At 40.7% G+C, this 16,060-nt stretch overlaps 1 pseudogene; it reads right to left on the reverse strand.

Annotated features, from left to right (window-relative positions):
* LOC122793198 overlaps nt 1-16,060 on the reverse strand; it is a 487,465-nt pseudogene that overhangs the window by 55,779 nt on the left and 415,626 nt on the right.

Raw genomic sequence — 16,060 nt, forward strand, 5'->3', positions numbered from 1 at the left:
CTGGTGTTAGCAACATCTTTCTCCTGACTGGAAGTTTACCTTCAAAATATGAATCACTGGTTTAAGCCATTGAAGTAGAGGCATTTGAGCAGTTGTTTCTTCTGTCCTCCCTGATTGTCATTATTTTCATAGTTAAGTTTTTACAATGTTTATTCATTTTATGCTCATCAGATGTGGAGGTGCCATTACCAAAACATGATTTATAAAGCTGGTACTCACACAGTTCTGTACTACTTGTGAGCCTTTTTCCAAACTTTCAGTTTTGCCCTCTGATTCAGCTCCATGAGCCCAACTCCACCTGAGTTAAGTTTCTGTTGTCATTTCTGATAGAACTGTGGAATATGAATAGAATATAAATTAGTCATGGGAAGGGTACAGCTACCTCCAACAAATGAACTGTGATTAGATAATTTACCATCCAATATCATGAGTACTTGAATACATTTAATAAACTTTTCTCAGCCTCTTAATGTGGCATCATATATGCAAATATTTGACATACATATAGGAATTTATGTATTATATGCATGACTGCACTCTATTTTATACATATATTAGTTGCATTTTTATATCTTTATTTTTTCAATTAACTCTGACTAGATCTTTTAATGTTACCCTATATGCATTCAACCTTACTATGTTCTGAATTTTTTTGTGTCCTAATTTTGTATATAATATTGTTGATTGAAAGACTTTAATGTATTTTCTGCTCTTTGAGCTCAGGTCACTGCTGAAAAGGGTCAGTAGACCACTCCACTTACCCAGGGAACAAATAGTAAATCAATAAATAATCTTGACTGGAAAAAGCAATATTCATGATTTAATTTTTGTGTAGCAGTTACTAGTGAATTTGACAAAAATTCCTAATACTGGCAGTCAAATTCCTTGAAGAAGTTCAGCAAGTTGCAAGCTAAAAAAGCAGGGGCAAGTGACCGGGTATGCCCTGAAAACAAATATGATGCTAATATTGGGCATACTATCATGTCTGCATCTTTAGATAGTTTTTGGATATCACCTATTAACAGTAGTTTAGATGTTGGTCCTGTTACATGAATCTGTGTTATTTGACTCATAAATCTAATCTGATGATTTTGCTTCAGATAATGGTCAATGATGATTTTGCTTCCAGATAATGGTCAATGTGTGAATACTTGTAGGAAAATTTGGTGCCTTATACTAACAAGTCAATTTAATATTTTCTTTGTCTGTTTCAAACATTGAGTAAAAAGGTATAATGAACACTGAAAATGATAAACAACAAGATTATATTAATAATTTAATGAAAAAAGAAAGGACAACATTAGCAAAAACTAAAAGTAGGCCTGGAACTCCACCATGATACACACCCTAATATCCACCCCATATATCTACATACCAGAAACAGCTAAGGATGGCACCACATTGGTGCTTAGCTTGGATCAGTACTTGCAAAGTATGCATACTTTAGTTCAACATTTCTCTACCAATTTAAGATAACTAGCAATCTATGGATAAGCCATTTGGATAAATGAATATTACTTAAAATGATTTGTAGTTCAAGGATATTCTATCTTTAGTGGAAGATGAATTTTGTCAAGTGCAGTTTCCTAACTGGCCAAATGTGATTGGCAAACCTGAACTATGTAAATGATTCAAAAAGTCCTCATTGGCAGGTAGTGGTTCTCTTACAGAGTGTGTCATAATGTTTTTTGGATATTTACTCAAACCAGTCTTAAAGTTCTGCAGGTAACCCTAATATATTGGTTAAAATATCAAATACTATGCCAGGTGTATTTTGGTAACAGGCAATGTCTCTGTGCTCTCTATTACTACTAGCCATTGTTTGCAATTACTTTTGTTGAATGGTGTTCTGTTCAACAGTGTGAATTGCAGGGTATTTTGTGTGTGTGTGTGTGTGTGTGTGTGTGTGTGTGTGTGTGTGTGTGTGTGTGTGTGTGTGTGTGTGTGTGTGTGTGTGTGTGTGTGTGTGTGTGTGAGAATGTAAATGATGGATTTATTGACAGTATTTTTATCGAGTGTAATTTTGGATAAAAGAGGTAAGTAGGTGTGTATTAGGGGTGGGAATATCTGTGCAAGTGCTGGCAGGTTAGATAATGACAGATGTTTAGTGTGTGTGTGTGTGTGTGTGTGTGTGTGTGTGTGTGTGTGTGTCTGAGAATGTAAATGATGGATTTACTGACAGTATTTTTATCGAGTGTAATTTTGGATAAAAGAGGTAAGTAGGTGTGTATTAGGGATGGGAGTATCTGTGCAAGTGCTGGCAGGTTAGATAATGACAGATGTTTAATGTGTGTGTGTGTGTGTGTGTGTGTGTGTGTGTGTGTGTGTGTGTGTGTGTGTGTGTGTGTGTGTGTGTGTGTGTGTGTGTGTGTGTGTGTGTGTGTGTGTGTGTGTGTGTGTGTGTGTGTGTGTGTGTGTGTGTGTGTGTGTGTGTGTGTGTGTGTGTATGAGAGATGCCCGTACCCTGGCCCAGCAATCAAGGAGCCTCAATACTCACCACTAACATCAGGGAGGTCATCTCCTAGAAGAGAAGAAAGGATTACTAATACACACAGTAAAGTACAATTTGCCTTAAGTGCACACAGACATCACAGTCAGTCTGGGGCTGGTTGTTCCTTTGCTCATCAGTTCCCCAATAAGACTCCCCACTGGCACAGCTGTAGGGTCCAGGTCTCAGTCTAGCTGGGCAAGCTAGAACTTCCAGTACCCTATCTGTCCAACCAGTGCTTTGTGTCCCTGCCAAGTAGCTGACACAACACACACATACTTTGAGATAAGTTTTTATGCACCTTCACAGACACTCCTGGGAAAGGCTGACACAGATTCTCCAGCTGTGCTCATTTACCCAGACCATACGGTAGTAATCCCTGCCATCACCCAGCTAATAATATCAGCTACTAAAAGGCTCTTAAAAGGGTGTCCAATTATTACTGTGCAATATTATAATCCAATGGTAATGTGACTATTCAGTCTGGGCTTATTGGAAGGACTTAAACAGTAAACTCTATAAATATATAATGTACTCTAAAGCATCATTTATCTCTACATTAATGAGTCACAGGTTGAAGGTTTTAAAAATATTTAATAATAAATAATTAAAACACAAAACAAAACTACTACACCACAGATATATCTAAGAATTCAGAGATCACACAGAAACTTAAAATAATATAGTAGGACAGGTCTGATTTCAAAGAAAAATACCTAATTAATCTTTACTAGCTTGAACTATTCCTACAAGAAATCACAGTGCTATAAACTTACAAGTGAGCTTAGGCAGAGTGCTGAATTAGATATCCATGATCAAAATGCACCCCAGTCTCTCGTGAAAAATAGTATTTAAACATTACTAACAAACATGTCTGCTGGGTCCCACCTAAATTACATCATGTTGACACTTAGGTTTTCCCAGGCAAACAAACTGCTTTATTTAGCAATCTAACACCTGCTCAGAAACTTACAACAATAGAAGACATTTCATGTGTATATTCTAACAGAAACCAGAACAATAAAGCACCTTCCACATGTAAATTCTGGTCATAAACTTTAGTCTTAAAACAATGGGCATGAAACCTTCACCCAGACTCACTGGAGCCGAATTCTAACATGAAAGGGTCACAACATGTTTCACTGGGCCAGTAGAGTGCAATGTTGTCACATATTTTGCAGTTCCATATTTCACAGTATTTTTTACACTCAAGAAAACATGCCTGTATTTTACATTTATTTACAGATGCAAGAATTATATATCAAATTCTATTTGACTAGGGTGGCAGCCTTCGCCCATCTCCCCCCAATCATCACACCCCCCCTCCCCGGGGAACTCAAGCAAGTTTTTCAAGTGCCCTTTGAGAAAAATCGCTTGAGAGTGTCAGGTCTATCTGGGTGTACCTCACCCCATTCCCTGTCTTAAGAACCCATCTGCATTGGCATTGCTACTCCCACTGTGGTCCTGCACTGACATATCATATGCTTGCAACCCCAGTCTCCATCTTAGAAAATTGGCATTTTGCTGAGTGGCTCTGTTTAACCATGTTAGAGGGTTGTGATCTGTCATCACAGTGAATTTTCTTCCATACAGATATGGCTGAAGATTTTATAGTGCCCACACTATGGCTAGACATTCCTTTTCTACCACTGCATAGCATTCCTCCCTGTTTTGGAGCCTATAATTGAGATAAACCATTGGGTGCTCTTCTCCCTCTGAAGAAATCTGGCTAAGTACAGCCCCCATCCCATAGTTTGAAGCATCCACCTGCACAACAAATTCTTTGCTATAGTCTGGACTGGCTAACACAGGAGGTCCACCCAAAGCTTACTTAAGCTTCTGAAATGCCTGCTACATGCTAGCGTCCACACTGACTTATCTGGCCTGTTCTTCCTTGTCAGGTCTGTGAGGGGAGCAGCTATGGTACTATAACTGGGAACAAACTCTCTGTAGTACCCTGCTGTCCCTAAGAATGCCCTCACCTGCTTTTTGGTAACAGGTGCAGGCCATGCCTGAATAGCTTCCATTTTGGCAGGTTCTGGCCTTATCTTACCACTCCCCACTCTATGTCCTAGGTAGGAGACCTCGGCCATACCCACCTGTCATTTGTTTGGTTTAATGGTCGACCCTGCCCTCTATAGTCTGCCCAGCAACTCCCTGACAAGTTGAAGGTGCTCTGGCCAGGAATTGATGTAGATGGCAACATCATCTAGGTAAGCAAGGCCAAACCCTCCTGCTCCTGCTAGGATATTATCCACCAGCCTCTGGAAAGTCACTGTGGCATTCTTCATACCAGAGGGCATCTTTGTGAACTCATACAAGCTGAAAGGAGTCACAAAGGCTGACTTCTCTCTAGCTCTAGGAGTTAAGTGCAACTGCAAGTAACCCTTGGTAAGATCAATGGTTGTAAGATACTTAGCCCCACCCAGCTGCTCTAAGGCCTCATCTGTCCAAGGCATGGGGTAAGCATCCAACTCTGTGTGACTATTTAATTTCCTGTAATCCACACAGAACCTGGTGCTGCCGTCCTTCTTTGGCAACAGCACCACTGGTGAGGCCCAGGGACTGCTGGACTCTTGAATCACCCCTAGTTCCAACATCTCCTGTACCTTGTACCTCAGAGTCTGTTTGAGTCTCTCAGGCACCCTATAAGGGGCCTGCCTGATAGGCCTTTCAGGTCCTGTATCCACCTGGTGCTGCACCAGGTGGGTGCACCCTGGTTTCCCAGTGAACACATCCCCAAATTCCTGCAACACTGCTCGGATTTCTTGAACCTGTGTAGGAGATAGCTGCTGGGACATTGCTACCCCTTCCACCGAGGTGTCAGCTCGAGCCTCACTGAGGAGATCAGTCACAAGATCTCTCTCAGACTCCTTCAGCACAAGGGTCACTCTATCATGGTAAGGTTTCATCATGTTAACATGGTACAATTTGTGCCCCTGCCATCTGCCTAACACTTCCACCATGTAGTTAACATCACTTACCTTTCTTACCACCTTGCAGGGTCCCTCCCAAGCTGCCTGCAACTTGTTGTGTCTGACAGGAATGAGAGCCATCACCTGCTGCCCTACAACATACTCTATAGCTAGAGCATTTCTGTCATACCACACCTTTTTCTGTTGTTGGGCTTCTGCTAGGTTCTCCTGGGCCAAGCCCATGAGTTCCCTGAGCCTTGTCCTGAGGTTCAGGACATATGCCACAACAGACTCCATGTGAGACTCACACTCACCTTCCCACTCATCTCAAATTAAATCTAGAGATCCCCTCACCCTATGCCCATACAGCAACTCAAAGGGTGAAAAACCTGTGGATTCCTGGGGAACCTCTCTGTAAGCAAACAACAGATGGGGCAAATATTTGTCCCACTCCCAATTAAACTGATCTGCAAATGCCCATAGCATGGACTTGATTGTAGAGTTTAACCTCTCAACAAGACCATTAGTCTGGGGATGGTAGGGGGTGGTCTTCATGTGCTTCACTCCACAGGACTTCCACAGACAAGCCAGCAGGTCTGACATAAAATTTGCACCTTTGTCAAACAGTATTTCCTTTGGGAAACCTACCCTGCCTAAAATCTCTAGCAAAGCATTTGCAACCTTCTCTGCCTCAATGGAGGACAAAGCCACTGCCTCAGGGTATCGTGTGGCATAATCTACAATCACTAGGATATACTTTTTCCTGGTGGAACCTGGGGTACTCAGAGGACCCACAATATCCATAGCTACCATCTGGAATGGCTCCTCAATCACAGGCAAAGGCATCAAAGGAGCTCTCACCTTGTCTCCTGCCTTGCCTACCTTTTGGCACTGCTCACAGGTCCTGCAGTACCTGTTAAGTCTCTGGAAATTCCAGGCCAGTAAGAAGTGTGGCATAATATGCCTCTTTGTACATTTTATGCCCATATGACTTGCAAAGGAAATATCATGGGCTATGGCTAGAAGCGCCAGATGGTAAGCTCTAGGCACTACCAACTGCTGTACTCCCTCACCTTCTAGCCCTCCCTCAGGGGTCCACTCTCTGTACAGTAACCCTTTGTTCCAGTATACAGATTCCCCCTTCCCTTGAGAATCAGGTTCCTCCCTAGCTACCTGCCTCAGGCCTTGCAATGTAGGGTTTGAGAGCTGAGCCAGTCTCAACTCCCTCCTTGTAACCCTTCTCAGCTCCCCTTTCACAGGAAGTCTGGCATCCTCTGACAGTGGTGCCTCACTGTCAGCCTGGGTACTACTACTCACCTCTACCTTTGCAGTTACCCTGTCCAAGGGAACATCAGTACCCACAAGCAGCTGTGGCTCACATTCAGTCTCACTGTTACAGCATAGCTCACTCCCTGAAGTAACCACCTCAGCAGTCCTGGCTGCAAGTATGCAGTTTGGCTGGGTCTCCCCCAGGCTATCAGACCCACATGCCTGTCTCCTAGCCTTACTGCATGTAACTGCATAAGTACATAGTACTGCCTCATCCAAATTATTCTTTCTCAGGACATCTGCAGCATGGTAGTTCCATACCCCTGTTGTCTCAAGACATCCTACTGTTGGCATTTTGTCTTTCCCACTTACTTCCTCCCTCACCTTTTATTCCCCACCTTGCCTCTGTGGAACCTGTATGCCACATGGCCCTACTGGTTGCATTCAAAACATTTAATCCTTGCTCCTGGACATGTACCTGGACTAGTGGCTTCTCCTGCTACTGGCAGATTCTGTTGGGGTAGTCTGTGCTGCCCTTCATGGATTCCTTTAGACCCATGAGCAGTACTGGGGTTCTCCTTCCTGTGCAGGGCTGCCCTGCTGGCCAGGTATAGGTCTCCCTCCTTCCCCAACTCATCTAAGTAGCACATTGTCTATCAGCTAACCAGATCCTCATGTCCTCAGGCAAAGTGCTAAGGGCTTGTTCCCTCACCAAAAGGTCTGCCAGCCCTTCAAAAGTGGTGACTTGACATTCACTCACCCAGCTATGAAAATAAGTGCTCAGTTCAACAACATATTCACATATATTTTCATCTGCCTTGTGTCTATGCTCACAAAACGTTTTCCTATACATTTCAGGTGTTAGCTTAAAACATTCCAACAAGTGTCTTTTTACAGCAGTATAATCAAAACAGTCAGTGTCATGCATTTTTGCTAAAGATGTTACAGCTTTACCATGGAGTAAGGGGGTCAGGAACTGTACCCAGAGCCCTTGGTCAACTTCATACTGTTTACATACCTGCTCAAACATATGAATGACGCTATCAAAATTATCCCCCTCTTTAAACTGTGGAAGAAATTTACTGACCTTTTGTGCTTCTGGGTTCCAGTTACTTCCTTCCCCATTACCTCCACGACTCTGGCAAAAAGTCAGCATTTCCCTCTCATGCCTCCTTTGCCGTTCATTTTCCTCAGCTTGTAGACTCCTCATTTTCTCAGCTGCTTCTAGTTCCATACGCCTGTCCTCCAACTCAAGTCTCTTTAGCTCCAGCTGGATTTTTAAGTCCACTGCAGAAAGGTTGAGCTGTCCATTCTCCGAGGATATTGTATCTCCACTGTCAGTCTAATTGTCCTTCAGGCTGCTGTTTTCTGATGCAGCTGTAACCAAGGCTGCAATCAGGTCTGCCTTAGTCAAGTTTCCATGCACCAGTCCCCTAGCCTGGCACATCTTCTCTAGCTGGCTCATTGTCGGCTTTCTATACTCTTCCGCTGACATGCTGCCTGCTCACCCTGACAAACACTAAGCTAACAAAAGAAATAAAACAATTATGATCTGAACTCTTGAGTATACACTGTGTGGCTGTTTTAGAGTACAAAACACTTTTAGAGATCACTGTACATAAGCTACAGGAATTTGCTTTACCCACACCACTACACCAATTAGTGTGTGAAGTAGATCCCACCACTGCAAACCACATGTGACGCCCATACCCTGGCCCATAAATCAAGGAGCCTCAATCCTCACCACTAACACCAGGGAGGTCATCTCCTAGAAGAGAGGAAAGGATAAATAATACACACAGTAAAGTACAATTTCCCTTAAGTGCACACAGAGATCACAGTCAGTCTGAGGCTGGTTGCTAATTTGCTCACCAGGTCCCCAATAAGACTCCCCACTGACACAGCTATGGGGTCCAGGTCTCAGCCTAGCTGGGCAAGCTAGAACCTCCAGTACCCTCTCTGTCCAACTAGTGCTTCGTGTCCCTGCCAAGTACCTGACACAACGCACACACACTTTGAGATAAGTATTTATACAACTTCACAGACACTCCTGGGAAAGGCTGACACAGATTCTCCAGCTGTGCCCCTTTACCCAGACCATACATTAGTAATCCCTGCCACCACCCAGCTAATAATATTGGCTACTAAAAGGCTCTTAAAAGGGTGTCCAAATATTACTGTGCAATATTATAATCCAATGGTAATGTGACTATTCAGTCTAGGCTTATTGGAAGGGCTTAGACAGTAAACTCTATAAATATATAATGTACTTTAAAGCATAATTTATCTCTACATAAACCAGTCATAGGTAGAAGGTTTTTAAATATTTAATAATAAATAATTAAAACACAAGATAAAACTACTACACCACAGAGAAATCAAAGAGTTCAGAGATCACACAGGAACTTAAAATAATACAGTGGGACAGGTCTGATTTCAAAGAAAAATACCTAATTAATCTTTACTAATTTAACTATTTCTACAAGAAATTACAGTGCTATAAACTTACATGTGAGCTTAGGCAGAGTGCTGAGTTAGATATCCATGATCAAAATGCTCCCAGTCTCTCGTGAGAAATAGTATTTAAACATTACTAACAAACATGTCTGCTGGGTTCCTCCCAAATTATATCATGTTGACACTTAAGTTTTCCCAGGCAAACAAACTGCATTATTTAGCAATCAAACACCTGCTCAGAAACTTGCAACAATAGAAGACATTTCACATGTATATTCTAACAGAAACCAGAGCAATAAAGCACCTTCAACATGTAAATTCTGGTCATAAACTTTAGCCTTAAAACAATGGGGATGAAACCTTCATCCAGACTCAATGGAGCTGAATTCTAACATGAAAGGGTCACAACATGCTTCACTGGGTCCGTAGAGTGCAATGTTGTCACATATTTTGCAGTTCCACATTTCACAGTATTCTTTTACACTCAAGAAAACATGCCTGTATTTTACATTTATTTACAAATGCTAGAATTATATATCAAATTCTATTTGACTAGGCTGGTAACCTTTGCCCATCTCTCCCCAATCGTCACAGTGTGTGTGTGTGTGTGTGTGTGTGTGTGTGTGTGTGTGTGTGTGTGTGTGTGTGTGTGTATGTGTGGGAGTGTGTGTATGTGTGTGTGTGTGTGTGTGTGTGTGTGTGTGTGTGAGAATGTGAATGATGGATTTACTGACAGTATTTTTACTGAGTGTAATTTTGCATATAAGAGGTAAGTAGGTGTGTATTAGGGGTGGGAGTATGTGTGCAAGTGCTGGCAGGTTAGATAATGACAAATGTTTAGAATGAGTGTGTGTGTGTGTGTGTGTGTGTGTGTGTGTGTGTGTGTGTGTGTGTGTGTGTGTGTGTGTGTGTGTGTGTGTGTGTGCGTGTGTGTGTGTGTGCATGCAAATGCTGATGAATTAGGCTTAGAGTAATGAAATGAGATAATGGTGTAGGTTTAGTGTGTGTGTGTGTGTGTGTGTGTGTGTGTGTGTGTGTGTGTGTGTGTGTGTGTGTGTGTGTGTGTGTGTGTGTGTGTGTGTGTGTGTGTGTGTGTGTGTGTGTGTGTGTGTGTCTGTGTGTGAGTGCTGTTGAGTTATTATAAGGGGTTAGGTAAAAGGAATACTATAGTCTATGTGCTAGTGCTTGGTGGCTGGAGTTAGGGTAAGAGTTAGGTAAGGTGATAAGTTTAGTGTATGTGTGAGTGTTTACAGGTTAAGGTAAGGGTTAGGTAAGGTGACAAATTTACTATCTGTGCAAATGTTGTAGGTTAGGGCTAAAGTATGGGTCAGGTAAGAGGAAAGATTTAGTGTTGTCTGTGTGTGTGTGTGTGTGTGTGTGTGTGTGTGTGTGTGTGTGTGTGTGTGTGTGTGTGTGTGTGTGTGTGTGGATATGAGCTGCCTTGTGCAGTGGTAGTGTTAGGGATGGGTTCTTCTAAGGCAGAATTTACAATTAGGTTTAGGAGCAGGGGAAAAGTTAGGGATAAGGTAAGGTTAGCATACATTACTAAGTTGGTAAGAACATGCTAACCCTAAACCATTACCTGCTCCTATCCCTACTTTTGAAAAACACTTTCCATAAAACTACCACTATTCAGACAAGTTAGGTCTGACTAGTGTGGCACAGTTATGGTTTGTAAGATCGCAAAAATAATTTGTATTCCTTTTGTAGACTCTTGGCTGTTCAGTTATTGCTTGAAATGTTTTTATTAATCTTCTATATTTCAATATTTTAACATTTTGAACATTCATGATTAAGTCATAAGCATGTTTATCTAAATATATCAGTCAATCAGACTGAAGAATTTGGGGCGTACTAATGCTTTTACATTTGGTACTGGCATTTCATTTTTTTTTTCTGTTTAAAGGAACAGACTATTAACATATTAAATGAATGGCTACAGGATTAAAAGAAAATCAAGTAGTCTCATTTGGGAGAACAAATATTTGCTGAAACTCTGTTTCAAAAAATTATATGTTTTCAGAGATTTATTGAGAATGTTTTATTTGTCATTCTATCTCTGTGCAATTAAGTATATTTTTTTACTCATATATCAGAACCTGAAAGGTTTATTGTATAATTTTAGCAAAAGAAAAAATGTTTTACTTTAGTTAGATGTGCTAATACATCATAATTATCATAATTAAATAAACATTTTAGAGAAAAACAGATAGGTTCACAGGTTCGTAAACTAGTACTTGGCTAAGTGTCCTTGTGGGCCATTTTGTAACAATTAGCAAGAATTAATGATGTAGCTGCACTAACCTTACAGATTCTAGGATCATGTACCTTATCTGTCCAATTTCACTGAACACAGAACAATAGAGTTCATTGCACATTAGCAATAATCAATTCTACATCCCTGCACAACACATCTATATACCCAATAGTGCAACAGTTATAGACATTACAACTTCAGCCAAGCGCCGTTTAGTAAAGTAGGCCTGCTTCTATCCCTAAATCCCTGAGATCAGATATCTTTTCACGATTGTGTACTGCCCTTTCCCTGATATCTGCCAGCATGCATTTGGATACTTCTGCAGCATCAATCCGCTGCTGCTGCTGATGTGCAGTAGGCTTTAGCAGCACCTCTCCCCCTTCCCTGTATTGGTTACCATGCATCCCTCGCACTTGTCTGATGTTTTCAGGCTGTGAGCCCAGTATGATTTGCCCTTAATGTGCTTCTCCCACACATATAGATATCTATCTATATGCAGCATAACCCCCACCCCCCAGCTACTAGCACATGTATAACCCTTCCTTATCATTCCTGGTGATTCCAGCTCATCTTTCATGACTCTGTCACCGACAATCTTCTTGTGCTTATTCATTGTGTTGTTGCACACATCAGCACACCTACCCATCCTCCCTTGCTGATTATATGGGAGTCTGAGTGGGAAAAGCTGTGTCTGATAGCTGCTTATTATCTAGCTACTATCTTTGGCATTATATTCTCAAAGTGGCCTACTAAATATGGGCAATATTTTTTGCTTCCTTTGCTTGATGAAATGGCAATGTCTGACTTTCACTTCTTTTGCCAATCAGGTAAGGGTCTTGTTGTTCATCATCTATGCAAATTATATTGATAACTTAGCGTTAAGTGTAATAGGATTCCATCAGCTGACACACCCACATTATTCCAAACCTTTTTTACAAAGAAGCCTGAAAATGTAGATGCTCAGTGCATCAGCAAAGAAGACTAATCTCATCCTCTGTGTTTCTTAGAACTGCAGAAAATTAATTTCCTTTAATTATTTCTTTTCTGCATAGTGATAATAAATCATTTTAAAATGTACAATTCTATTTTTATAATGGAAGATCACTGGCTTTTCAGAGTTTTCCATATTCCTATCAAATTATCTGTCCAAAATCAGATTTAACTATTGTATTTATTATTTATCAATTTATCTATGCACATTATACTTATTTCTCATTTATTCGGAGGTATTCAGATAAATTATCACCATAACAGTTAAAAAACAACAGAAAGGAACTCCAGCACTTTCATCCTACGTACAATGGATTTCTTCAGAATACTCATCCCATGAAACCTCACCCTTTTATAGCACTAAAAATTCACATGACTAGCATAATTAAAATTTAATTGTCAAAATTTAAAGAAACATGATATGAGAAAATAAACCTGACCCAGCAGCTATAGCCTTAGCTACTGCTAAGCACTTAGTTAATTCCAATCCTACTCTTTCTAATAAGGATGGGAAAGTTATTGATAGGTATAAAGAAAAAGTGTATACTTCAGCAACTTTGAATTTCAGAATTTTAAATGGTCAGGCTCATATGTTAAACTTTATTCTGACATACTGTGAAATTATGAGGAATGTTTTAGCTACAGTTTCTTCTTGTGAAGGAAATTATGCTTTAAATAACTGCACAAGTCATTGTTCATTATTTGTATTGTGTGTATCACTCTGCTGATATTTCCTCTAGGGCTATGGCCACTGGTATGGTTTTAATGTTCCAGATGATGTTAAAAATGAGATTTTATATCCTCTGTTGGATAGAGATTTAGCATTTGGTCTCTCTGCTGCAGAGGTGATCAAAAAGTGTGATAAAAGGGGCAAGCTGATCCAAGGAATTTCTAAGATTTCTCAGCTCTCCTTCCCCAAATTGTCCAAGGGATTTTCTTTCTCTTCATCTAATTTCTGCAAAAAACAGAATAAACAGTATCAACCAAATTCAGGTTAACAGACATTTAAGAAGAAATGGCAAGAAGTTTCCAAAAAGAAGTCTCAAACCTCCCAATTCCAAGAACACTCTATCAAGTTTGAATGACTATTCAAGAGACCTTGTGACCCCCTCCCACCTTGGCCTTCTTTCTCTTCCAGAAAGACCAAATCTCTGTTTTTCTCTTTGGCAATAAAATGTTTCAGACAAATAGGTTTTGAAAATCATTCATCAGAGTGACAGATGACAGTGGGAGGAAATTCCTTTTTTCCAGGGGGTCATTCCTCATCCTGCAAATCAGAATGTTTTGTTTCCACCTGTTCTTTATCACATGCTGTCCCAAGAAGTGATAGAACCAGTTCCTACTTCACAGCTGGGGAAGCAGTTTTATTCAAGGATGTTCTCAGTCCCAAAGAAAGAAAATGCTTGGAGACTAGTGCAGGAATTTTCTTTCCTCAAACTGTTTGTGATAGTGCCTAAATTCAAAATGATGTCACTTCACAACCTGTTGCCTCGTTTTCCTCTTTCAAGTGTCCTGGTAATACTAGTCTTACACTTCACAACCTATCACTTCTTCTTCCTCTTTCACATTTCCTGCTAACACTAGACTTAAAAGATGGTTATCATCACATTCCTATTCATCCTGACTTTAGGTGATTCTTAAGGTTTTGTGTGTCTGGATCACATTCTCAGTTCTCTGCCTTACCCTTTGGACTATCCAGTGCCCAAGAGGGTTCTCAAAGTGTCTAGCTCCGCTTATAGCTCATTGCAGGCTACAAGGTATCCTCATATTTCCGTATTTAGATGACTTGGTTATCTTTGCAGAGTCTTTGTCAAAATGTCAGGAATCTCTTTTGGGTGAGAGATCTCTTGCTCAAACTGAGATTCCAAGAGAACATTCAAAAGTCTTTCATGACTCCTCATGCCGGATTGTGCTTCTGGAATGCCAGCTAGACACCTCAGTTCTAAAAGCTTTTCATCTACAGGAAAAAAAAATATATATCTTTATTTAGATCTATTTCTAAGTTTTTCCAACTAGACTTCAGTCACTGTGAGAGAATACCTCAGGATTTTGGGTCTCATGGCATCTATGATTCTCACAATACCCCTGTTAAGACTCAACATGAGAAAGATACAGTGGTATCTGAAATCTCTTTGGTCCCAGCATCAACACCCTTTATTTTTTCAGATACCAATACTGGTCTTTGTCAAAATAGACGTCACTTGGTGGATACAACAGATATCCTTAAATCAAGATCTCCCCTTCTCCCTCCCTGCTTCAAAGCAGTCAGTCGCTACAAATACTTCAGACTTTGCTTGTGGAGAAATTTCAGGAAAGAGAAAAGTGCAGGGGGTGTGGGACACCAAGAACAGATGGGACACATAAATATCAAGGAGATGCTCACCCTGATCAAGGCACACAGTTCTCTGAACCATCTTTGGTCCCTGGGACCTCTTCAAGTGGATACAGACAATGCCATAGAGATGTGGTACATCAACAAACAAGGGGGATCCAGGTCATACCACCTTTGCAGACTAGTCATGTTAGTTTGGGATATAGATTCATGGCACAATCTCACTCTATAGGCATCCTACATTCCATCAGAGCAAAAACTGTATGGCAGACAAACTGAGCAGGACCAATGCAGACTGTCAAAATGGAAACTAGATCCAGGTATCTCCAATATTTGATCTATCTATGGGGAGTTCCTTAAGTAGACCTCTTTGCATCCTCCCTGAACAATCAAGTGGCAAAGTTCTGTTCCAAGAATATATGCAAGAAGGTCTGGAAGATAGATGAAGTTTCTTCTGTTTGGAGAGGAATGCTCCTGCATGCCTTTCCTCCCTTTCCACTAATATCCAGGGTACTTCTGAAAATTCAGAATGAATCCCTCAAGATTATTGTACTGACTCCCTTCTGACCCAGGCAATGGTAGTTCTCTCTTCTTTTGCAAACATCCAGGGGCAATTACCACAAGCTTCCTTACAGAATGGAACTACTCACACATGAACAGGGGTGTTTGATACACTCCAACATTAATCATCTTTGCCTAGATGATGGGGTCTTAACGCCCTTAGTTCACCTCTTTTCTGAGGATGGGCAGCAGGTAGTAATGGAGGCAAGAAAGCCTGTTTCAAGAAAATCAGATATTAGCAAATGGAAAATGTTTTCTGGTTGGTGCCAACAACATGGCCAGCACCCATTCAAGGCTACTTGTTCTGTGGTTTTACAATATTTGTGTGAGTTACTATCCTATGACCTTTCTTATTCTTCTATCAATGTTAATTTATCAGCAATTTCAGCATGTCTGCCCATGAATCCTCCTCTTTCAAGGTAGTTGCATGTCAAAATGTTTTTGAAAGGGGTTTTGCATAAGAGGTCCTCAAGTAAACTGGTGGCCCCTCTTTGGGATCTTAGTTTTATGTTAGAGAAACAAAATACTTGCTCCATTTGAAGCAGATAATCTATTGCTAATTTGAAGTTCCTAACATGGAAAGCAGTTTTATTGATTGCATTGACCTTTGCAAGAAGGATAGCTGAGTTGCAAGCTCTTACGGTGAGTTAACCCTACCTCATTTTCCACAAGGACAGGGTTTCTTTCAGAATTAATCCTTCTTTTATGCCTAAAGTAGTATTTGATTTTACTTTAAGTTAAACTGCCCATCTCATTGTTTTCTTTCCTAAATCTAAAAATGAGGGAGAAAG

Source organism: Protopterus annectens, chromosome 2.part0, assembly GCF_019279795.1.
Source record: "Protopterus annectens isolate FY-2018-M chromosome 2.part0, PAN1.0, whole genome shotgun sequence".
In the NCBI taxonomy this organism is placed as follows: domain Eukaryota; kingdom Metazoa; phylum Chordata; order Ceratodontiformes; family Protopteridae; genus Protopterus; species Protopterus annectens.